This window comes from Musca vetustissima, unplaced genomic scaffold, assembly GCF_032173495.1.
Source record: "Musca vetustissima isolate MV318-11 ecotype Yass unplaced genomic scaffold, APGP_CSIRO_Mvet_v1 utg31919, whole genome shotgun sequence".
NCBI classification, from domain to species: Eukaryota; Metazoa; Arthropoda; class Insecta; order Diptera; family Muscidae; genus Musca; species Musca vetustissima.
The window spans coordinates 76713-102000 of record NW_026877977.1 but is presented as its reverse complement, the minus strand read 5'-3'; the positions used below and the strand labels follow the sequence as shown (position 1 = coordinate 102000).

Genomic DNA, 25288 nt, shown 5'->3' with positions numbered 1-25288 from the left:
AATATTTTAAATAAATCCACGCCTATTTAGGGTCCCCAAAAAATATTTTAAATAAATCCACGCCTATTTAGGGTCCCCAAAAAAAATATTTTAAATAAATCCACGCCTATTTAGGGTCCCCAAAAAAATATTTTAAATAAATCCACGCCTATTTAGGGTCCCCAAAACATTTATTTAATTTAAACACCCCAACTAATTTTCACGATACCAAAAATATATTTTAAATAAATCCACGCCTATTTAGGGTCCCCAAAAAAAAAATATTTTAAATAAATCCACGCCTATTTAGGGTCCCCAAAAAATATTTTAAATAAATCCACGCCTATTTAGGGTCCCCAAAAAATATTTTAAATAAATCCACGCCTATTTAGGGTCCCCAAAAAAAAAATATTTTAAATATTTTAAATAAATCCACGCCTATTTAGGGTCCCCAAAAAAAAAATATTTTAAATAAATCCACGCCTATTTAGGGTCCCCAAAAAAAAAATATTTTAAATAAATCCACGCCTATTTAGGGTCCACGCCTATTTAGGGTCCCCAAAAAAAAATATTTTAAATAAATCCACGCCTATTTAGGGTCCCCAAAAAATATTTTAAATAAATCCACGCCTATTTAGGGTCCCCAAAAAATATTTTAAATAAATCCACGCCTAAAAAAAATATTTTAAATAAATCCACGCCTATTTAGGGTCCCCAAAAAATATTTTAAATAAATCCACGCCTATTTAGGGTCCCCAAAAAATATTTTAAATAAATCCACGCCTATTTAGGGTCCCCAAAAAATATTTTAAATAAATCCACGCCTATTTAGGGTCCCCAAAAAATATTTTAAATAAATCCACGCCTATTTAGGGTCCCCAAAAAATATTTTAAATAAATCCACGCCTATTTAGGGTCCCCAAAAAAAATTTTAAATAAATCCACGCCTATTTAGGGTCCCCAAAAAATATTTTAAATAAATCCACGCCTATTTAGGGTCCCCAAAAAATATTTTAAATAAATCCACGCCTATTTAGGGTCCCCAAAAAATATTTTAAATAAATCCACGCCTATTTAGGGTCCCCAAAAAATATTTTAAATAAATCCACGCCTATTTAGGGTCCCCAAAAAATATTTTAAATAAATCCACGCCTATTTAGGGTCCCCAGAACAAAAAAATATTTTAAATAAATCCACGCCTATTTAGGGTCCCCAAAAAATATTTTAAATAAATCCACGCCTATTTAGGGTCCCCAAAAAATATTTTAAATAAATCCACGCCTATTTAGGGTCCCCAAAAAATATTTTAAATAAATCCACGCCTATTTAGGGTCCCCAGAATAAAAAAATATTTTAAATAAATCCACGCCTATTTAGGGTCCCCAAAAAATATTTTAAATAAATCCACGCCTATTTAGGGTCCCCAAAAAATATTTTAAATAAATCCACGCCTATTTAGGGTCCCCAAAAAATATTTTAAATAAATCCACGCCTATTTAGGGTCCCCAAAAAATATTTTAAATAAATCCACGCCTATTTAGGGTCCCCAAAAAATATTTTAAATAAATCCACGGGTCCCCAAAAAATATTTTAAATAAATCCACGCCTATTTAGGGTCCCCAAAAAATATTTTAAATAAATCCACGCCTATTTAGGGTCCCCAAAAAATATTTTAAATAAATCCACGCCTATTTAGGGTCCCCAAAAAATATTTTAAATAAATCCACGCCTATTTAGGGTCCCCAAAAAATATTTTAAATAAATCCACGCCTATTTAGGGTCCCCAAAAATATTTTAAATAAATCCACGCCTATTTAGGGTCCCCAAAAAATATTTTAAATAAATCCACGCCTATTTAGGGTCCCCAAAAAATATTTTAAATAAATCCACGCCTATTTAGGGTCCCCAAACAAAAAAATATTTTAAATAAATCCACGCCTATTTAGGGTCCCCAAAAAATATTTTAAATAAATCCACGCCTATTTAGGGTCCCCAAAAAATATTTTAAATAAATCCACGCCTATTTAGGGTCCCCAAAAAAATATTTTAAATAAATCCACGCCTATTTAGGGTCCCCAGAACAAAAAAATATTTTAAATAAATCCACGCCTATTTAGGGTCCCCAGAAAAAAAAATATTTTAAATAAATCCACGCCTATTTAGGGTCCCCAGAATAAAAAAATATTTTAAATAAATCCACGCCTATTTAGGGTCCCCAGAATAAAAAAATATTTTAAATAAATCCACGCCTATTTAGGGTTCCCAGAACAAAAAAATATTTTAAATAAATCCACGCCTATTTAGGGTCCCCAGAAAAAAAAATATTTTAAATAAATCCACGCCTATTTAGGGTCCCCAAAAAATATTTTAAATAAATCCACGCCTATTTAGGGTCCCCAGAACAAAAAAATATTTTAAATAAATCTCTCTCTAGCCCTGCCTTCGTCTCCGTATCCTGTTTTCCCCAATTAAAGAAAATAACGCCTTCGTTTGCAAATTACGCGCACACACACTTTGTAAAATGCGTAAATGTGTCTGAGTTTGTGTTAGTGTATTGTATAAAATAAAAATTCTTATTTTTTCGACACACACACACACACATACATGTATATGTAAATAAATATCTGTATACTGCCGGTTAACCATATGTACCTTCCACAATGGAGATTTCCTCAAAAATAAGCGAAGAAAAAAATTTCATAAAAAAATTTCGGCATGTCTTGTTAAATGTTGTTCTTGTTGTTGTTGTTGCTGTGTCATTTCTTTGTTTTTCTTGTTGTTTTTGTTTACTTACCCAATAAAATTTTTATTATGATATCAACCGAATTTTTTGGTTAGCGTCGCATTTACTGCTACCGATACTTCTGACAGAGTTGTTGGTGTTTTTGTTGTTGTCGTTTTTTTTACCAACGCATTGTCATCTTCAATAGCAGCAGGCAGGCAGCAACAACATTCATTGTTGTTGTTGTTGCCATCCCCATCCGTTGTCAACAACGCATATACCGACAGACAGACCTCCATCCATACCTCCATGCCTTAATAAGCCGCCTGGAAATTTCTGACCTTTGTTATGGAGGTTTATATTTTGGGTGTTATGGTTTGTTGCGGATTGTTTAGCATTTAAAGAAAAAAACAACAACACCAAAAAGGTGTTGTCGTTGTCTGGCTAAAATGAAGATGGTGTTCTGAAGAGTAGAAAAGCAGGTGGCTTAATTTTGGTGGACTGAGGGAAAAATTTATTTAAAAAATCCACGCCTTTGGTAGTCTTGGAAAAAATTTATTTAAAAAATCCACGCCTTTGGTAGTCTTGGAAAAAATTTATTTAAAAACTCCACGCCTTTGGTAGTCTTGGAAAAAAATTATTTAAAAACCCCACGCCTTTGGTAGTCTTGGAAAAAAATTATTTAAAAACTCCACGCCTTTGGTAGTCTGGGAAAAAAATAATTTAAAAAAATCCACGCCTTATTTTTTTAGTGCAAACTTTTGCCCCTTACTATAAAAATGAAACCATTTTCTTCTTTCGAAAATAAAACGTATACGCATACAAATACCTTTGCAATTCGCATTACGCATACTTTTAAATAAATGTGGTTTTTGTTGTTTTCAAAAAAAATTATTCTAACTGCAAAACTTACACTCTCACACACACACACTCTTACATTCATCCATATTCGCAAAAAGGACCCAATGTTAACGGCAACGTCAACATTGACGTTGGCAGCAGCAGCAACAAACAACAGCAGCATCGCCATTGACTGGCAAGAACGTACAGGCAAGCAACAATAAAAAAACAAACTGTGTTGGCTCTCATCACATGAGCGTAAGAACACCGTAAGCACAGACACCAACACACACTCTCTCACACGTACAGAGCTTTATGTGTGACAAAAAATTCATTAGATGAGACATGGGGGAGAATTTGTTTGGGGAGACACCAACAACAAGAATGAAATGAATGATAAGTTGGGTGGGTGGTGAGGAGAGCACTGCACTGCCCCACTAATCTCACTCTCTCAGTTATCAAGAAAATAAAAACAAATTCTAAGTCAATAAGAATAATTTGTTGCTCATTCTCTAAATAAGTTGGAAGAAGAAAAAAAAAACAAATACACGGGCCTCAATAAAAATGATACTAACACTCACATACACACATTCACACGTATACACATAGCGGGTCCAACATACAAATTCATTCACAGAGTTGTTTCGTTCCTTCGCTCACTCGCTGGCTGACTCGTCAACGTTGTGATGACGATAAGAAGCCCTTCTCTTGCCGACAATCATCGATCCAAACACCGACACACACACGTACACACACTCACCAATATTCTATTGGTGTGAGATGTGTGGAGACGACTGTTTAAGAACCCAACCAAAGTAAATGTTGTTGACTGAGTCTGTCCACCAACAAAAACAAAATAAACAGCAAAACGGCCTGCCTCTGCTGGCGGCGAATTTGTTGTTCTCAGCAAAGCTTTCGCTTCTCGTTGTTATTCTGTCCGTTGGACGTTGGCGGTACTACACACTCACACAGAGCACGGATTGCCTGGCTATTCTTTTTCATAACGCTTTGCCGCAGTGTATTTCAAACTGAACTCGCAACGCGTTAACAACACAGAATGAAACAGAAAATAATTTAATAATAATAAATACAAAACCAAATAAATAAATAGCAACAAAACAAGAAAAATTTAATTAACGTAAAATTTTGCGTGTTTTTCAAAAGAAGAGAAAAAAAAATAATTAATATAATCGTTCTAACGCCCGAGACGTTCTAAAGAAAAATTATAAAATAAAAAAAAACATACAATAAATTAAAGGAAATTAAAAGTGAAACACAAAATTAATAAAAATAATTGATCTCATTTCCCCCCAAAAAAAATAAATAAACAACACAAAAAATTTGTTTAAGAAATGCCTTAAAGTTTTTTAGTTTTTATAAAGAGAAATAAAAATAAAATAAAAAATTTAAATTAATTTTTTAATTGAATTAAAAACAGCAAGTGGAATTTATTTGAAAAAAAAAATATTTTTGTTGCAAAAATAAACACAAAATAAAAAAACAAACAAGTGAAAATTAAAGGTGCAATTTTAAATTAAAAAAAAAAATAATAAAGGAAAAAATTATAAAGTCAAAATTATTAATTTAAAAATAAGGAATATAAACTACAATTTATTAAAATATATTGAAAATCGATAAAAACAAAATCCAAGTGTTCCAAAAAAAAAAAAAAATATATTGAATAATTGAAAAAAAAATATTCAAAACACAATTGCAAAAAAATATATTTTTTTATCATTCAAAAAATATGAAAAGATACTGAATAATTTAAAAAGAACAACAAAAAATAAAAAAATATTTCAACAACAATTAAAAAATAAATATTTTTTTAATTAAAAAAATAGTTATAAAATATTATAAATAATTTGAAAAATATAACCCCAAGACCAGAGGTAATAATTTAGTGTTGCAAAAAGAATTGAAAAAAATATAAATAATAAAAAATCAGTGTTCCAAAAAGTAGAAAAAGGAACAATGACAAACAACAAAAAAAAACGAAATAATTAAAATAAAAAAAATATTTCAGTGTTCAAAAAAATTCTTATTCAATAAATATTCCCAAAAGTGCGAACACAAAAATCAAAAGCAAATTAATATGCAAACAATGATTATTAAAAAATAAAATATAAAAAATATATAATTAAAACAAATTATAAATGAAATATATAAAATATTTCAAAAAAAATTATTAATATAAACCAATTTCAATATTTCGTGAAAAACCACTAAATAATTAAAATTTACAATATTGTGAATTGAAAAACAAAACAAGCAACAAATAATAATTCAAAAATAAATTATACATACATTGAAAAACATAAGATTTTCACTGCAATAAAAATTGAAAATTCACAGCAAATAATTATTTAAAAAATTATAAATTTGTGAATATAAAAAAATTAACCAAATCAACATTAAAATATTTTGGAGAAAAAATTCCATAATAAACAAATAAAGTTAAAAATAACCAAGACTGATTATCACTCCTGCATACTTCTCCCTTTCTCTCACTCTATATGGATACGATGATATGTACAGCCGAAAGCCGCCAGTCATCATAAAAGGAATATAGAAAGAAATAATATACACTCAAAATAAAACGTAAGTACAATATGGGAGTAACGGGCAATTTTTTTTTAAATTTCCTTCAAAACAATACAGTTTCAAAAAGCGCAAAAAGAAGAAAATCAAAAAAAAAAATTTGGGGAAAAATAAAAACTGTAGAATTTAGGATGGGTTGGACATGGACTTATATGTAATATCTATTGAGAAACGTAGGAAAAAATATCAAAATTTCGAAAATAATTTTTTCAGACTTCTGATTAAAATTTAGAATTCATTGTTAAAATGTTTTTGAGCCCAATATTAAATTTTATCCAAATTTTTGAAAAATTGTCACACCTCTGAGAATCCAAAATATGAAATTAGAGGTACTTCAGAATTAAAAACATTTTTTCATCCACTATTACTACATAAAATTATTATGTTAGTCAACTTTTTAAGGTAAACCAGATGTATGGGAACCTCCCAATATTCAGTATTTTGAGAGCTTTGAAATTGTTTAATTTCATTGGGTAGAAAATTTCTGTAATAAAAATTATTAATATGATTCTAATTTTTTTGGGGCAGGCACCATTTTTATGTATCTTCAAAAGTTCGGAAATGTTCATCAAAATTGGCTGTAATTTAGTAGTTTGGATTATCAATTGGTAGAAAATGCACAGAAAAGATCAATATTGGTCCACTGTTTATATTTTGGGGACATTTTCAACCGATTTGACTTTCTCAATGGGAGGGTTTAGCCACTTTATAGGGTTTAGCCACTTTATAGGCATTTTATGGGCCTAGAAGCATTTTCCACCAAAAGACACTATATTTCGACATTAAAAAGTGACTGTAATTTGGCAATTTGGTGCCATGGTCGGTAAACAAGTTCTTCAGAGAACATTTTGCAATATAACTCCATTTTTATATTTGTATACACCCCATACATATTTCTCGCCTCATTTTCGATATGGTCAAGCTGATCCTAACCCAATTTCCAAACTGAATGCCTATAGTTTGGTCTTTAATTTTTCTCCTAAAATTTACCATGGCATATTATGAAATTCCATTATTATTTGTATTAAAAAAAAACTGAAAGATTAAAAATATTGCGATTTTTGCTAAAAATGCTTGCAAAATGTTGTTGAAAAATATTTTAAAAAAATGTACCCAATTTTTACAAAACATTGCTAGAATGAGTCCTCCTCAATTTTGAGACTTTCAAGGCGTATACTTAATAATAACATTTACCCCATAGCGGTGCGTATACATGTTGTCAACACGTATTCGACCCCGTTGTAATAGTCGATAACTAATATTTTTTTTAAAAAATTCAATCCATGTAATTGGTAAAATGTAAAAATTAAAATCCCTTCCAGGAAAATATATTAAAAATATTTTTTTAAAAAACTACTTGAATGAATAATTATTTTAAATACCTACACTCTATTTCAAAAATTCTAAAATGAGTTTTCCATTATTCAAGACTTATCAAAAAGAAAACCTTTTCGTCAGCAGATATTCTGAGATCTTTAAGGCGAATGCTTATTATTATTATTTGCCAGTCATATGGGGTGCGTATACATATGGTCAACACAGATACGGCACTACACAGTAATAGTCGTTTTTAAAAAAATATTCACAATTGTAATTTCCAAACAATAATATTTAAAAAATCCAGTATTTTAATAATCGTTAATAAGACTATTAAATCTTTTAGTGAAAATACATTTTGAGATATTTACGACTTATTCTTAACAATATTTGCCAGTTAGAGGGGTGCGTATACATGTTATCAACACGTATACGAAACTTCACTGTAATAGACGAAAATCCTTCTTTGTTATTCGTGGGGAGAAATTTAAATAAAATGGCTACTGGATTGACAGAAGGATTAATTTGCAAATCCTTATAAATTAGAGCCTTAAAATAATTACTTAATAAATCCATGCCTTTTATAGAGCCCTGAAAAAATTATTAAACAAATCCAAGCCTTCTATAGAGCCATAAAAAATTATTTAATAAACCCACGCCTTTAATAGAGTCCTGAAAAACATTTCATAAATCCCCGCTGAAAAAATATTTAATAGAGTCTCTAAAACAATATTTAATAAATCCACGCCTTTTATAGAGCCCTCAAAAAATCTAAAATACGGAATAATATTTGGCAGTCATAGGGGAGCATATGCATGTTTTTCAGCACGTATACGTCTACCCTGTAATAGTGGAAGAAAAATATTTTTACAGAATTCGACTAAACAAAATTCGATAGTTTTTTTAAAAAAATAAACGCTGGAGATTGTCTTGGAAAAAAATTAATTTAAACATTCAAAAAAATTCTGGATGGATATAAGAGATGCGGAAAATTAAGTTTTATGAAATTCAGATTGTAATATTTATTGAAAATAATTTATAAAAAATCACCGTGCAAGCGGTTTGAGATCTTAAAAGCGTATACTTAATAACATTTGCCAGTAATAGGTGGGCGTATACATGTCGTAAACGGGTATGCGTCTACTCTATAATAATAAAGGGCAACTAATTTTTAAATATCCATTTTTTTAAATAGATGAAAAAAGAATTTAAAACAATTCAACGATTATATTGTCATTTAAAAATAACTTTTTAAAACCCCAGAATTTTAAAAGTAGTTGCAAATATATTTTAAAAGTTGTTAAGAAATAAAAAAATAAGACTTGTAATTTATAAAAAAATTCCCGCTTGAAAAATATTATTGAAAAATAATTTATTAATTTTAAGATGAAGATAATTTGGAGACCTTCAAGGCGAAAAATATTAATAAGTGTTAATATTTTTCAATCGTTGGGGAGCGTATACATTTTGTCATCACGTATACGGCATTACACTGTTATAGTAGAGGACAAATATTAATATAAAAAAATAATGAATCCAGTTTTAAACCAGTGAGCGGAGCAGTATAGTCGGACGGGGCCGACCATATGATACCCTACACAACTTCCACGAAAAACTAACTTTCTGTGGATCTATATTCTGAGCTTAGGCAATACATACTTACATTCAAATATAGCGAAATATATTTGAATATAAGTATGTAATGTTCAGTACAGCCCTTCTAATTACTTGTCTAGATTCCCTTCCCTTGTGTTGTGATCTTCTTAGTCCCATTGGAGCCTATAGATCGACTCGAAAAACACAAAAAATTAAGTTTTCGATCCACTTCATCACATCCTTGACCATAACCATCCTTGACCATAACTGGAATTTCATGGAACATTCCAAAGCGATCAGCGCTATATTTTCGCCCTCTAGTGTGGTAAAGGGTTATTAAATAATATCTGAATACATAAGCCCCTGTAAATATTTAAGTGTAACTCCCGCATCCGAGTACATACGACCATATAATTGGTATCAATTTAAAGGTCAACCACTCCTCTTGGATATACTATCAACTTCTCGGGTCTATATTTCAGAGGTAAATATATACGCCATAGAATACAAATTTTGTAATTTTTCACACAAAAGTCCGGATCCATTTGAACCGCTAAATATTGACCGATCTTTATCGAAACAAGCATGCTTATTCTTTGAACGGATCCCCTTGTCCCTGTTTGGACGACAATTTCGGCATCTATAGCGATCAGAAAATCAGACAAAAATAAAGTTTTTGGTCCATTTCATCCCTTAAATATTAACCGATCTTTCCCAAAAACAATAGGGGTCTTCATTGGCCAGAACCCATTCTACATGCAACATTTCGTAAAGATTGGTCCATAACTGTGGCCTGTATCGTGTTTACAAATTATAATGGCCAGACGGACGGACACACATGCCTAGATCGACTCAGCTAGTCGAGATATGACGATCGGTATACTTAAATGTGGGTCTACGACCAATATTTACAAACTCGTGGGGCTGCACAAAGCTATAATACCCTGACAACATAGTTGTGTAGGGTATAAAAATATGGGAGTTTTCTAGAAAGCCTACCTATAAATTTAAATATTCAATGCTGTAAATCCACATATTGTCATCATTAATAGGTTTTTGTAGTTTATTCCCTCTTCTTCCCCCCTCTTTCCCTTTCTTCTCCACTATTTCCTGTTGTGAAATTTAACTTTTTTTATTCCTAAAAATTCCCTAGAAAATAGAACCCCCAGTACACAACCACAACAACAGTCACCGCAAATAATAAAATTGTGTAAATTCATTTTGCAAAAACACAAAAAAAATAATATTAAAATTCTTAGAATTCGTCACAACAATAATAGCAACAACAACAGCAACAATCCGACAACAAAAAGTAATTAATTTTAATTTACAACAACAAAACCTAGGTCAATATTGTTTATAGTGACATAAGTTCTGACGGTGGCGGTGACGATGATGACGAAGACAGAGACGACGACGATGAGGAGGAGAATGCTCCGCCACCACAATACGGAAAAATAAAAATCAAAATGCCAAAAACGAATGAGTTAAACAAAAGAGAAATGCCAATAATAAGAAAGAACAGAAAAAAAAATAACAACAAAATATCAACAACAAATTCAACAAATAAATAAATGAATTGAAAAAAAGAAAAATATTGGAAACGTCACATGAATAAACGAGGAAGAGGAGAAGAAAAAGAATAATAACAATAACAACGTCAATGCGAGAGAGTGTGGGGAACTAATCAAAACGACAGATTGGCCTAGTGTTCGAGAAAAAAAAACAACAACTGACGGCCCCAACCCCACCCACAATTTATACGCCAACAGTACCCAATTAACAAAAAATAAAGCTTTTCGAAAAAATAAATTTAAATATTTTTGCAAAATCAAGAAAAAATCCAAACAAAAATAAACAAATACAAAATTATTCAGATTGAAATCTTCAAATCACGAGAGAGCGGAAACAAAATCACCTACAAAGTATAACATTGTATGGGTTAACCCCAACCTCTATCTACCTTCCCACACACACACACATACACTGACAATCACGTGTAGTATTTTTTTGTGGGCAGTGAGGGCCCCTTCCCCCATCTCGAGGCTCTCTCTTCCCCTCTTTTTATAATGGTGATTAGATATTGACGTCTCTCCCCCATTTCGACCCAACGGCAAGCCAAGAATTCTTCTCGTTTCTCTCCCGAAATCGATTCGATTCTATAAACATTGTATTGTATTTTTTGTAATTTTGTTGTTGTTGCTATTTTGTTTTTTTTTATTTATCATGAAATAGATAATTTGTTATTTTGTTGTTCATTTTTTCTTTTTTTTTGCATTTTCTGAATGTGAGAAAATTGAATTTTTTTCAAAACCCATTTACCAGTGACTATTAACAATTAAATGGCTAGAGACGACGCGATTTATTTTGAATTAAATAATTTATTTTCGAAATAATTAAGAAACGTTAATTTCAAATAAATATTAAAAAAATAATTATTTTAAAATTTTTGCAGACTCTATTAAAGAAAGTGTACGGAGAGACCCACATTGAATCCTGGGTACCAAAACTGAAAGGTGACAGGATTTTTTTGGATTAATTTGCGAATTATTTCAACTATTTCACAATATATGGTAAGTACTAAAATATCGTTAATTCATGTTTTAATATGATAAAATAAATTTACAAAGGCAAGTTTTGAACATTAAAAAATAGTCATTTTTTTAATTCAGAATTCTGGATAATCAATAATATTTTATATTCCTAAGGTAACGTATACGTATTGTCATCACGTATACGGCTCAAAAATCATACCACTAAATATTGAAACCAAGGCAGAATACTTTTCAAAATCCTCAAAAATCAAAGCAAGCTTCAGTTAGTCCTTGAAACTTTTTTTTTTAAATAACCCCTTCTGTAAGGCTTTGTAAATATTTTTTAAAAATGAAAGTTTGTAATAAGACATAGGAAAATATATAAAAAAATCAGTTAATCCTCAAAAAAAATTGTAACTCCACGTTTCGTCCAAAAATGTATTTTTATGCTCTTCAACACACTGAGGTACAGGGTATTATGTCTCTGTACATATGTTTGTAACAGGCAAAATGAAACGAGATTGACACATGGTTCCTTTTGAGAATATGCATAGAATTACTTTCTGAGTCGATTTATGCATGTCCGTCCGTCCGTCCGTCTGTCTGTCGATGTAAAATTGTAAACAAAGTACAGGTCGCATTTATAATCCGAATTGGATGAAATTTAGCATAGGTCACTTACTTGACCCAAGGACGAACCCTATTGAAATTGGGAAAAATCGGTTCAGATTTAGATATAGCTCCCATATATATATTTTCGACCGATTTAATGTAAATGGTGCACCAAAGACCCTAAATATCTTCCAATTTGCACGAAATTTGGCACAGCTTACTAAATTGAGTCTAAAATGATGTTGGCTAAGTTTCGTAAAAATGGGTTCAGATTTAGATATAGCTCCCTAAGAACCTATATATTCTTCGAACCTATAGATTTGGTATAGCGTACTGAATTAACTCCAGAATGATGTGTGCTAAGTTTCGTGAAAATCGATTCAGATGTAGATATAGCTCCCATATATAGTTTCGTGAGTGGGTGAGTGAGAGAGAGGAGAAATAACGCTGGGAATTCAAAGTCCAAGAGTCCAAACGGAAATTGATTGGAAGCATTGTTATGCAAGGTCATCGTATTTTATTTTGGTTTTTCCATTCTTTATTCTTTCTTTTTATGCTCTCAAACATTTGTTTTTGTTTGTTTGTGGTTTTTGGTTTTGGAAAAAAACCCCCGCCAATGGAATGAGTAATGATGGTGTTTCATATATACGAGTATCAACAATTATGTATGTACTCACAAAAAATAAAGAAATATATTTAGAAGTCATTGATGATAACATAGAATAGATGGGAGGGACAGGAGAGCCAAAACGCACACAGAAGGAGAATTTTGGAAACGTAATAATAATTATTGTTGTGTAGTGGCGTATACGTGTTGACAATACGTATACGGCCAAGTATTTTTGATTTTCAACTATATTTTTATGATATGGTAATTATTATTTTAAATTTTACTAAAATAATCATGCTTAAAGTTATAATCGATTTAATCGGTCTATTAAGAAAATTAACAAAGTAAATTAAAGTCTTCCAGAATTTTTAACATAACTTTGCTATGTTGCAAGTTATATTAATATTAGAATTTATATTTTATACCGAGAGTCGCCACTTTCCAAAACATGGTCATTCATGTAAATCCATTGAACGTAGCAAAAGTTATGGCTTCCACAAGAGGCTTACGAAAAAAAGATAAATTTTGATCACCATGAGTTCCTATATATTATGTGCCATATCAGTACTTTTTGATAAGTTAAATTAACACAAGGTATATTGATTTTTAAAATACGATATTCCTCTTGCATAATCTGAAGATTTCACCAAAATATTCCAGTTATTTTCAAAGTTATGATCGTTTTAATAACCTTACTCAGAAAATGGACAACTTTCAAAAAGTGCGACACTTCTACAATTTTACCATAACTCCGGGATATAGTTGGCTAAATTTATATTGTAATTTCAATTTTATCTTGAGAGTCTCCTCTTTCCAAATCATGTTCATTCATGTCAAAATATTGAGCGTAGCCAATGTTATGGCTTCTAGAAGAGACTTACCAAAAAAATCTATAAAATAGTAACAATTTGGGTACCTCTTTATTTTTAGCTATGTAACAAATTTTTTCTTCGGCTATATAATTGTGATGGGATTAAATATTACGATACAATATTCCTCCTAAAAAATCAAGAGATTTTACTAAGATAATTTGATTATTTGCAAAGTTATGGGCGATTTAATGACCTTACTAAAACAATTACCAAAGTACCAAAAATTAAAGTCTTATGTATATTTTAACGTAACTCCGGAATTTAGTTAGCTATATTTTTATTATAATTTATATTTTTTCTTGAGAGTCTCCTCTTTCCAAATCATGTTCATTCATGTCAAAATATTGAGCGTAGCCAATGTTATGGCTTCTAGAAGAGACTTACCAAAAAAATCTATAAAATAGTAACAATTTGGGTACCTCTTTATTTTTAGCTATGTAACAAATTTTTTCTTCGGCTATATAATTGTGATGGGATTAAATATTACGATACAATATTCCTCCTAAAAAATCAAGAGATTTTACTAAGATCATTTGATTATTTTCAAAGTTATGGGCGATTTAACGACCTTACTAAGAAAATTACCAAAGTACCAAAAATTGTAGTCTTCTATATTTTTTACCATAACTCCGGGATATAGTTGGCTAAATTTATATTATAATTTCTATTTAATACTGAGAGCATCCTGTTTCCAACTCACGTTCATTCATGTCAAACTATTGAGCGTAGCTAAAGTTATGGGTACCTCTTTATTGTTGGCTATATAATTATTTTTTTCTTCGGCTATATAATTGTAATGGGATTAAATGTTACGATACGATTTTTCTCTTCAAAAATCAAGAGATTTTACTAAGATCATTTGATTATTTTCAAAGTTATGGGCGATTTAATGACCTTACTAAGAAAATTACCCAAGTACCAAAAATTGTAGTCTTCTATATTTTTTACCATAACTCCGGAATTTAGTTAGCTATATTTTTATTATAATTTATATTTTTTACTGAGAGTCTACTGTTTCCAAATCATGTTCATTCATGTCAAACTAGTGAATCTAGCCGAAGTTATGGCTTCAAGAAGAAACTTACCGAAAAATCGATTAAATTTTAATAATTTGGGTACCTCTTTATTGTTGGCTATATAATTAATTTTTTCTTCGGCTATATAATTGTAATGGGATTAAATATTACCTTACGATATTTCTCTTCAAAAATCAAGAGACTTTACAAAGTTCATTCCATTTTTTTCAAAGTTATGGGTGATTAATATAACTTGATCTGAAAATGACCAAAGGAACAACAATTTTAGTCTTTTGTATTTTTTACCATAACTTCGGAATTTAGTTAGCTATATTTTTATTATAATTTATATTTTTTACTGAGAGTCTCCTCTTTCCAAATCATGCTCATTCATGTCAAACTAGTGAATCTAGCCGAAGTTATGGCTTCAAGAAGAAACTTACATAAAAATCGATAAAATGGTAATAATTTGGGTACCTCTTTATTTTTGGCAATTTTACAAAATTTTTTATTCGTTTATATCAATGTAGGCTATTTAGTTTTTAGCATCCGATATTTCTCTTCAAGAAACTATAAATTTGACCCAGATAGTTCGATTATTTTCAAAGTTATGGTCGATTTAATGATCTTGCTCAAAGCATACCCCAGGGAAAAAAAATTCCTACTCCTTTGCCATTTTTACTGTAACTCCGATATTTAGGCAGCTTAATTTATATAATAATTTATATTTTTTCCTGAGAGTCTTCCCTTTCCATAGCATGTTCATTCTTGTAAATCGATTAATAATTGCCAAAGTTATGCCTCGTGGAAAATGAATGCACAAAAAATATCTTCATATTTCGAAATTGCAATATGTGAATATTTTTTCATGATATCTCTGGTAATTAAAGAAATTTATGAAAATATAAAAATTTTTATTTTTCTGAAGTTCTTCTCTTGATATATATGTGAGTATTATCTTGAATATTTAATGACGTATACGTATTGGCAATACGTATACGCCTAGAAAAACCATTGCTAAAAGCCTTCTCTGTTATTATTTAATGGCGTATACGTATTGCCACTACGTATACGTTCGAATATTTCGGTTTTTAAATCTGAAATCCAAAATTAATAAAACTACGAGGAAAAAAATTAATTTTTCATTATTAAAACCCAAAAAACTAAAACCGAAAATATGCATCTTATCAGTAAACCCCCGAAACAAAAAAATTCCCATAATACTACCTCAACAAAATTTTTCGAAACGTAAGTTGGAAAAAAACTACAACAATGGAAATATTTTTTTGTGATTGACGAACATGAAGCCGCACGACAAAAAAATTCTTCAATGACTTGACGAAATTCTAATCTTCAAACCTCCCCAAAAAAATACTCATTGATATTTTCTGAACGAATTGCGGCGGTATAACTGCTTCAGACCAGTTAGTTAATTTACAATGTTCATATTTAGCCCGTACTATATATTTTTCGATAATAAAAGTACTAAATTTGTGTGGTGCCAAAAATACAAAAAACAATTAACATGTTATAATTTTACAACAACACCAAGTGTGTTCAAATAAAAATAATAATACGAAACGATTTAGAACCCCATAACCATCAACCATATTGGTATGTTATCGTAATCACGTAATATGATAAACAAAAATTTTGTGTAGCGGACGGAGCCATAACTAAAGGTCACAAATACGATCACACACACACACCTGGGTTATACATAACAGTAATGCATAGAAATTATAATTAGAATAGTAATAATAATAAAAAAAATATTTGTTGTTATTGTAGATAACTATTAATTGGCCGTACATTTTTTGGCTTTCAAACATATCGTAGAGCAGAGCCAGTCAGCCAACCAGAGACTCCCAAAAATTGAATATCTATGCTCAAACAATATTGACCTTGGTATGAAAAAAAAAATATAGTTGGTTTTTTACGGGCAGATAATTTATTTTTTCATTGTATGGGTTTTGAAAAAAATTGTACTTGTGGAGGTGGGGGAAAAACTCAGCATGATAAAACATAAAACTTCGTTCTTAAAAAATATTGAAGGGTTAATCTAGAATTAATATTTATTTGTCATAAAAAAATAATGTTAATTTTACTTAAAGAACCCTTCGCCGAATTTCTAAGTTCCATAGCTAAACATTTATTCCAATAAAAAGTACGTAAACCCGTACGTATACGTATTGTCAATATGTATACGCAACCTTGAATATTTTTTTGAATATTCAACTTTCTTTGTGTTTTTGGGCCAAATTTTTGATTTTTTGGTTGGTTATATAAACAAAATCAATACTGATATTTATGCTACGACCATTCTCTTCCCAAATCAAAAAAGGTCACCATGATATTCCAATTATTTTAAAAGTTATGGTCGATTTGATGACCATACTAAGAAAATGACGAAAGTAGAAAAAATCAAAGTCTTCTACAATTTTCACCATAACTCTGGTATTTGGTAAGGTATGTTAATATTATAATTTCTATTTTATTATGAAAGTCTCCTCTTTTCAAAACATGTTCATTCTTGTAAAACTATTTAGTAAAGAAAAACTTATGGCTTCTAGAGTAAACTTACCGAAAAAACGTTCAATTTGGAACAATTTGGGTTACTATATACTTCGTGGCATTTTCAATAATTTTTACTAAATTAATTTGACAAAAATGGGTTTGATTTTCAGAATACATTATTTCTCTTCCGAAATCAGAAGATTTCTCCATGATATTCCAATTATTTTCAAAATTACGCTGAATTTAATGACCTTACTAAGATAATGGCGAAAGTAGAAAAAATTTAAGTCTTCTACAATTTTCACCATAACTCAGGTATTTGATAAGTTATTTTAATATAATAATTTCTATTTTATACTGAGAGGCTCTCCTTTCGAAAACCTCTTTAATCTTGTAAAACTATTTAGCCTAAGCGAAGTTATGGCTTCTAAAAAAAACTTACGGAAAAAAAGATAGATTTGGAAAATTTTGGGCTCCCATATATTTTGTGCAATTTTAGTAATTTTTGGTAAGTTAAATTAACAAAAATTGTTTAGAATTTTAGGACAGGATATTCCTCTTTCCAAATCAGAAAATTTGACCAAGATATTCCTATTATTTTTAAAGTTATGCTAGATTTGATGATGTAACTAAGAAAATGTCGAAAGTAGAAAAAATCAAAGTCTTTTACAATATTCACCATAACTCCGATATTTGATATGATATATTATTTTTATAATTTCTATTTTATCATGAGGATCTCCTCTGTCCAAATCATGTTCATTCCTGTAAAACTATTTAGCCTAGCCGAAGTTATGGCTTATAGAAGAAACTTACCGAAAAAAATGATAGATTTGGAACAATTTTGGGCTCTTATATATTTTGTGCCATTTCAGTAATTTTTAGTAAATTAAATTAACAAAATTGGGTTTGATTTTTAGAATACGATATTTCTCTTCCGAAATCAGAAGATTTCCCAATTATATTCCTATTATTTTCAAAGCTATGGGCGATTTGATGGCATTACTATGAAAATGGCCCTAGTACAAAAATTTAAAGTCTCGTAAAAATTTTAACATAACTCTGGTACTTAGTAAGCTATATTGATATTTTAATTTCTATTTTATAATGTGCGTTTTCTCTTTTCAAATCATGTCCGTTCATGTAAATCTATTGAGCACAGCAAAAGTTATGGCTTCTAGAAGAGGCTTACCAAAAAAATATGAGAAATATGTAACATTTCGAGTTTAACTTGTTTTTGAGGTATATCGTGGGTGATTGTTGAGGTGTTTTTAAATATGTTATTTATATATTTAGCTATGATATTCCTCTTTCAAAATCATGCTCAATCTTGTAAAACAAATTAGTATTGCCAAAGTTATAGCTTCCAGAATGTGATTACCGAAAAATATTGGAAAATTGTAAATTTTTGAGTGTCAGCATATTTTTTACCATATATTGGGTATTTGGTCAGCTATATTAAAAATGTCTATATCAGTTCGAAGCTCGGAGAGTATAATTTATCCGTTCATGTTCATTTTTGCTAATCTGCTGATTCTAACTAATGTTATTGCCTCCAGAATGTGCTTACTCCAAAATATTGGAAATTTTAAAATAACTGGGGTTTGAATATTTTTCACTGTATCTCAGGTATTTTTTTTCGGGCTGTAGTAAAATATTTAGCTTCTATTTTAAGCTGAGATGTTCCTCTTTCAAAATCATGCACATTCTTGTAAAACAATTCAGTATATATAAAGTTATGACATCCATAACGAAATTACCGAAAAATTTGGGAAATCTTAAAATTTTGGGTATTTGTATATTTCTAATAATATCTTCGATATATGTTAGGCTATATTCAAATATATAACTTATATTTTTAGCCAAGACATACCGCTTTCCAAATCAGGTCCATTCATGGAACTCGATTTAGTATGTTCGGAGTTATGACCCGTAGAAAAAAATTTGGTTGTCTGAATAATTTTTACCATATCTCAGACATTTGAAGAGCTATACTCAAATATTGAATTTTAACTTATAGCTAAGATATTTCTCGGTCTATATTAAAATCCTTAATTTCGATTTAAGCTGAAATGTCCGTCTTTCAAAATCAAGTCCAATCTTGCAAAACAATTGAGTGTTATTAAAGTTATAGCTTCCAGAATGTTATAACCGAAAATTTTTTGATAATTTAAAATTGTTGGTATCTGAATACTTTTCACCATATCTCAAATATTTTTTGATTTATATTCAAATATTTACTTTTTATTTTTAGCTAATACATACTGCTTTTCAAATTAGGTCCTTTCTTGGAAATCGATTTAGTATGTTTGGAGTTATGGTCCGTAGAAAATGGTTGCAAAAAAATGAAATAGCATTTAAAATTTTGGGTTCCTAAGTATTTTTCAGTGCATCTCTGTTATTTATCGGGCTATATTCAAATACTTAATTTCTATTTTTAGCTGAGGCATACCGCTTTCCAAATTAGGTCCATTCTTGGAAATCGATTTAGTATGTTCGGAGTTATGGCCCGCAGAATATGATTGCGCAAAAATGGAATCAAATTTAAAATATTGGGTGTCTGAATAATTTTTACCATATCTCAGAAATTTGTAGACCTATATTCAAATATTTAATTTCTATTTTTAGGGAAGACATGCCGCTTTCCAGATCAGGTTCATTCTTGGAAATCGATTTAGTATGTTCGGAGTTATGACCCGTAGAAAATGCATGCGCAAAAATTTCATAAAATTTAAAAATTGAATTTTCTCAATATTTTTGCCATAACTCAAAGATTTATTTGGGTATGTAAACAAAATTGGTTTTGATTTTGAAGGTGAGATATTTTTCTCCGATAAAAAAGTTATTTCACTAAGATATCCCAAATACTTCAAGAGTTATGGCCTCCGGAATATCATTACACAAAAATATTCGAAAATCGTATGAATTTCGGTTTCTTTAGGAATGTTGCCATATCTCGGTTATTTGTTGGGCTATCAGGACAAATTAAATAGCTATTTAAATGTGAGGGTCTCCCCTTTATTCCTTCCTCTAAGTTCCAAATAATATTCCGCATTTTTGAGGCCCTTTTATGCCATTTTACTGGCAATATGGCGTCCAAAAATTAATTTCTTTGCTGTGTATTTCGGCACACGCATTAGAATGTATCTGAATTTTTTTCTATACAGGTGTATTTGTTGTTGTTTGTGTGTGTATGTATGTATTTCTGAGCATTTAATAAAAATCATTTTGCGTTAAAATTTCTGGACTACAGGGGGGAAGAAGATGGCCGGCCAGCACACCAAGTCAGTCAATAGGGAAGGAAGCTGATAAAGTTTGTGTGCGTGTGTGCATATCTGCCTGACTGTTTGCCTCGCTGTGTGTATGTATCTCGCAAGTTTTTCGGCAACTCATACCCAGAACATAAAAATGAGAAACATAAAATGTGTTTACCCAATCTCTACCCCGCCATTACCCGGCTTACTCTTCACCATATCGGGGCAAAACAAAGATTCTTATAAAAAAGAACATTTGTTGAAGGGAAGGGGGATTTTTTGTGAATGTGTGTAGATGTATGTGTCTTGATGTTTATGTGTGTTAGTTTGTGTGTATTTGGAATTTTGGGTACAACCAACAACTGTACACAAAAGCCGGCTTTTGTACGCACTCATACACATAGATATGCACAGACACTTGCATACATATATAGGTGTGTGGGTATATATATCACAGTAAATAAGCGTCAATGAATACTTAGAAATTGGTTTGGATTCTCGCTGCTTCTTTCTCTCGATTCTTCTCTCCCCTCTCTCAAATTCTATGGCTTCTAACCCCTACTCAAACTTTATTTTGATATTTTTGGTTCGGTTCGGGCTTTTTTGGGAATCTCAAAATTTGATGTCTATCACCAAACAACCGAACATAAATCGCCACAGCATATGGGCTCCGGCTTCGGCTGCTGCTGTCTAACATGAAAATTAATGTGGTAGGCTATGTTAGAGCGTATACAAAAAACATCAACAACAACAACAAAGGCAGATGCGATTTGAAACCCACAACAAACCTTTTTTGGGCAAGGTTAAGGGCAGGGTATAGAAAAAAAATTGAAATATAGCGATTTTTTGGAATTCAAAGCAGATGTTTCGTAGATCATAGAACCTCAAATTAAAAAACATAAAATTAAAAAAAATAAAAAATTTTCAAAATTTAAAAAAAAAATATTTTTTTAAATAAAAAACAAAAAAAAAATAATAAAAAAAATCAAATTTTGAAAAATTTATTTTTTTAAATGTTGAAAAAAAATATTTTAAATAAAAATTAAACTTTAAAAAAGTGTTTTGGTAAATTTTTGAAAAAAATATTAAAAAAAATAATTTTAATTTTTTCAATGTTTTTAATTTAAAAAAACAAATTTTGAAAAATTTATTTTTTTTTAAATGTTGAAGAAAAAAACTATTAAAAAAATCAAAATTAAAAAAAAAATAATTTTAATTTTTAAATTTTTTTAATTTTGAAAAAAACTCAAATTTTGAAAAAAAATTTTTTTTAATGTTGAAAAAATTAATTTGTAAAAAAATTATTTTTTTTAATTTTGAAAATAAATCAAATTTTGATTTTTTTTTTTAAATTTAAAAAAAATATTTTTTATTAACTTTGTTTAGTGGCCACAAATTTTTAAAAAAATATTTTTTTAAATAAAAAACAATAATTTTTTCAATTGAAAAATATTTTTTTTATTTAAAAATTAAAAAAAAATAAGAATATATTTTTTTTGGAAAATTTATTTTTTTTGAAAAATTTATTTTTTTATGTTAAAAAAAATATTTTAAGCAAAAATTAAACTTTATAAAATGTATTTTGGTAAATTATAAAAAAAATATTAAAAAAAATAATTTTATTTTTTTAAAATTTTTTAATTTAAAAAAAATCAAATTTTGAAAAATTTATTTTTTTTCTTTTTAATGTTGAAAAAATAATATTTATTAAACAAATCAATATTAAAAAAATATTTTTAATTTTTCAAATTTTTTTAAATTAAAAAAAAATTAAATTTTAAAAAAATTATTTTTTTAAATGTTGAAATAAAATTAAAAATCAATATTTTATTTTTTTCACTTTGAAAATAAATCAAATTTTGAATTTTGAAAAAAAATATTTTATTTTTTTAAAATTAAAAAAAATTTAATTTTGAAAAAATATTTTTTTAATGTTGAAAAAAAATTAAAAATCAAGATTTAAATTTTTTTTTTAATTTTGAAAATAAATCAAATTTTGATTTTTTTTTTTAATTTTGAAAAAAAATATCTTTATTCATTGGCCCACAAATATTCCTACAATTTTAATTTTATTAAAAGTGAATAAGTCCTCATATCCAGTCATAAGAATCAGATCTCAAAATTATTGACAACAGACATCACTCAAAAAAAAATTTTTTAGAACTCTACCAAATACAGTGGACCTCAAAAAATTAAAATAAAATATTTTTTCTAACAAAAAATTCCCTATTCCCAAAAAATGCACTCAGCGCCACCTGTATCTTATCTCCACACTACTGCCTTTCTTTTTCTGAGGCAAAGTGTGAAAGTATTTATTTTACTGCACTCTGCAACTCCTCCACACGCTTATGTTCTTATTATTGAAAAAAAATATTTCAACATATTTATCTTTATAATTTTGCCCCATATTCTTGGAAAGAAACTTTTAAACAAAGATTTGTCTTGCTTCAAGGATTTAAACGCTAAATTAGCTGATTACTCCATTGACCATAGCAATATACACGTGAGCAAGAAATTTTGGATGGACGCAACACAGAAGTTATTTATATTATTATAGTTTGAAATGAAAACCAGGTCTTATAGCACAAATATTGATAAAGCAAAGCGAAGTGAAACCCGATTTTATAAATACCTGAATTTAAATCTTGGTCCACTGTATTGCCATGAAGATGTTAACGAAGAACAAATCTCTCTTATAATGAAAGCAAGAGGTGATTTACTGTGGTTAAATGCTAATAAAAACAGAAATGCAGAGGCACAACGATGCTCCCTGTGTAATCTTGGAGAAGCAGAAACAATTGCTCACTTCATTGGACGATGTCCTATTTTAAGAAATCTGCGTTGCAAATACTTGAACAAAATTTTGTTACATGATGATGATATTATCAGTATTTTAAATGGGGGTGAAGATTTATGCTGGCTTCCATTAATTAAATTTATGAAGGAGGCTTTAAAATATAGAAAAATATTAATAGATGAGTACAATTATTAAAAAAAAATGTAACTCCAATAATATAATCTCAATAAACCAGCAGACGGTTTTAATTAAACCAAGCTGAAAATTCTTTATTAGTCATAAGATTTCAAAGTATGTAAATTTGATACTCATTATAATGTATATGAAAATAAAGAAACTTTGAATTGAATTGAATTGAATAATTTTGTTTTGCAATAGAACCGAACCGTACCGAAACCGAAAACAAACAAAATATTTGATTTTTTTTATTTTTAATTGCAAAACAATTCATCACTTCAATTTATTTTATTGTTTTTTACTGTCGCTAAAAATATCCACACGTGCCGAATATTTTTTTTTTTTTCAAATGTGCATACATACATTTATCATGTGAGTTCATCGATTTCAAATTGTATGAAACCGCAAAAAAAAAATATTGAAACCAAAAACAAACAATTTCTTGTGATAATGGACGTCTATCTATAACTAGACGCATAACCTTGCATTATTTTTCAATATAACAATCAACATAGGCAGAGATGTGGGGTGGGGGAAGAGGGATTGGAAAGGGGAAAGAGGACATTTGGACTTTCCATAAAGACAATTTTTACTGATATGACTCATCAAATACCCGAGATATTCGAACATTTGCAGAAGAATCTGAATTTGCCATTTTTGGAAATTTTTTGAGTAACCATTTTCCGAAGGGCATAACTTGTTTAAATAATGAATTTCATTAAACGCGAGAAATAAAGCTTTTGTAGCTGACCTTTTCAGCTTTCCAGGGATATACATTTTATTAACCTAGCGTACCAAATTGCAGATATATTCGACAATTTGTAGAAGACTCTGAAATAACCATTTTTCCGGAAATATTTGAGTAACCACCTTCTGGAGAGCATAACTTTCAAAATAATCGATTTCTTCCAAAGATACCGACAGAGCTTTTATAACAGAACTTCTCAGCTTTCCACAGATACACATTTCATCTACCTATCTTAACAAATTCCCTTAATATTCGATAATTTACAGAAGACTCTGAAATAGTCATTTTCCGGACATTTTTGAGTAATCATTTTTTGGGAATCATAACTATTAATTTAATTACTTTCCTCCTAAGATACCAACAGAGCTTTTGTAGTGTATCTTCTCAGCTTTCCATGGAGACAAATTTTATTAACCTAGCTTAACAAATACCCGAACTATTCGGAAATTTGCAGAAGACATAATGAATTTCTGAAAATGTAATTTTGTGAAATTTTTGAGTAACCATTTTCCGAAGAGCATAACTTTTTAAGTATGCTATTTTTTCCAAAGATACCAACAGAACTTTTGTAGTAAAGATTCTCAGCTTTTCATAGATACAAATTTTATTAACCTCTCTTAGCAAACTCCCGATATAGTCGATAATTTACAGAAGACTCTGACATTTTTGTTTTTCGGAAAATTATGAGTAACCATATTCCGGGAATCATAACTTTTAATATAGTTACTTTCTTCCAAAGATACCAACAGAGCTTTTGTAGTATAGTTTCTCAGCTTTCCATAGATATACATTTGATCAATCTATCTTAACAATTTCCCAAAATATTCGATAATTTACAGAAGACTCTGAAATTGTCATTTTTCGGAAACTTTTGAGTAACCATATTCCGGGAATCATAACTTTTAATATAGTTACTTTCTTCTAAAGATACCAACAGAGCTTTTGTAGTATAGCTTCTCAGCTTTCCATAGATACTAATTTTATTAACCTCTCTTAACAAATTCCTGAGATATTCGATTATTTACAGAATACTCTGAAATTGCCATGTTTCAGAAATTTTTGAGTAACCATGTTCAAAGGACCATAACTTTTAAAG

General features: G+C 29.4%; 1 protein-coding gene across 1 annotated transcript in view; it reads left to right on the top strand.

Moving 5' to 3' along the window:
* The first annotated feature begins 11600 nt into the window (after positions 1–11600).
* Positions 11601–25288, top strand: part of LOC133322764 (Krueppel homolog 1) — a 56309-nt gene continuing 42621 nt past the window's right edge. The window contains exon 1 of the mRNA XM_061531726.1: positions 11601–11628. The gene's annotated coding sequence lies outside the window, so the exon portion shown is untranslated. The remainder of the gene's footprint in view (positions 11629–25288) is intronic.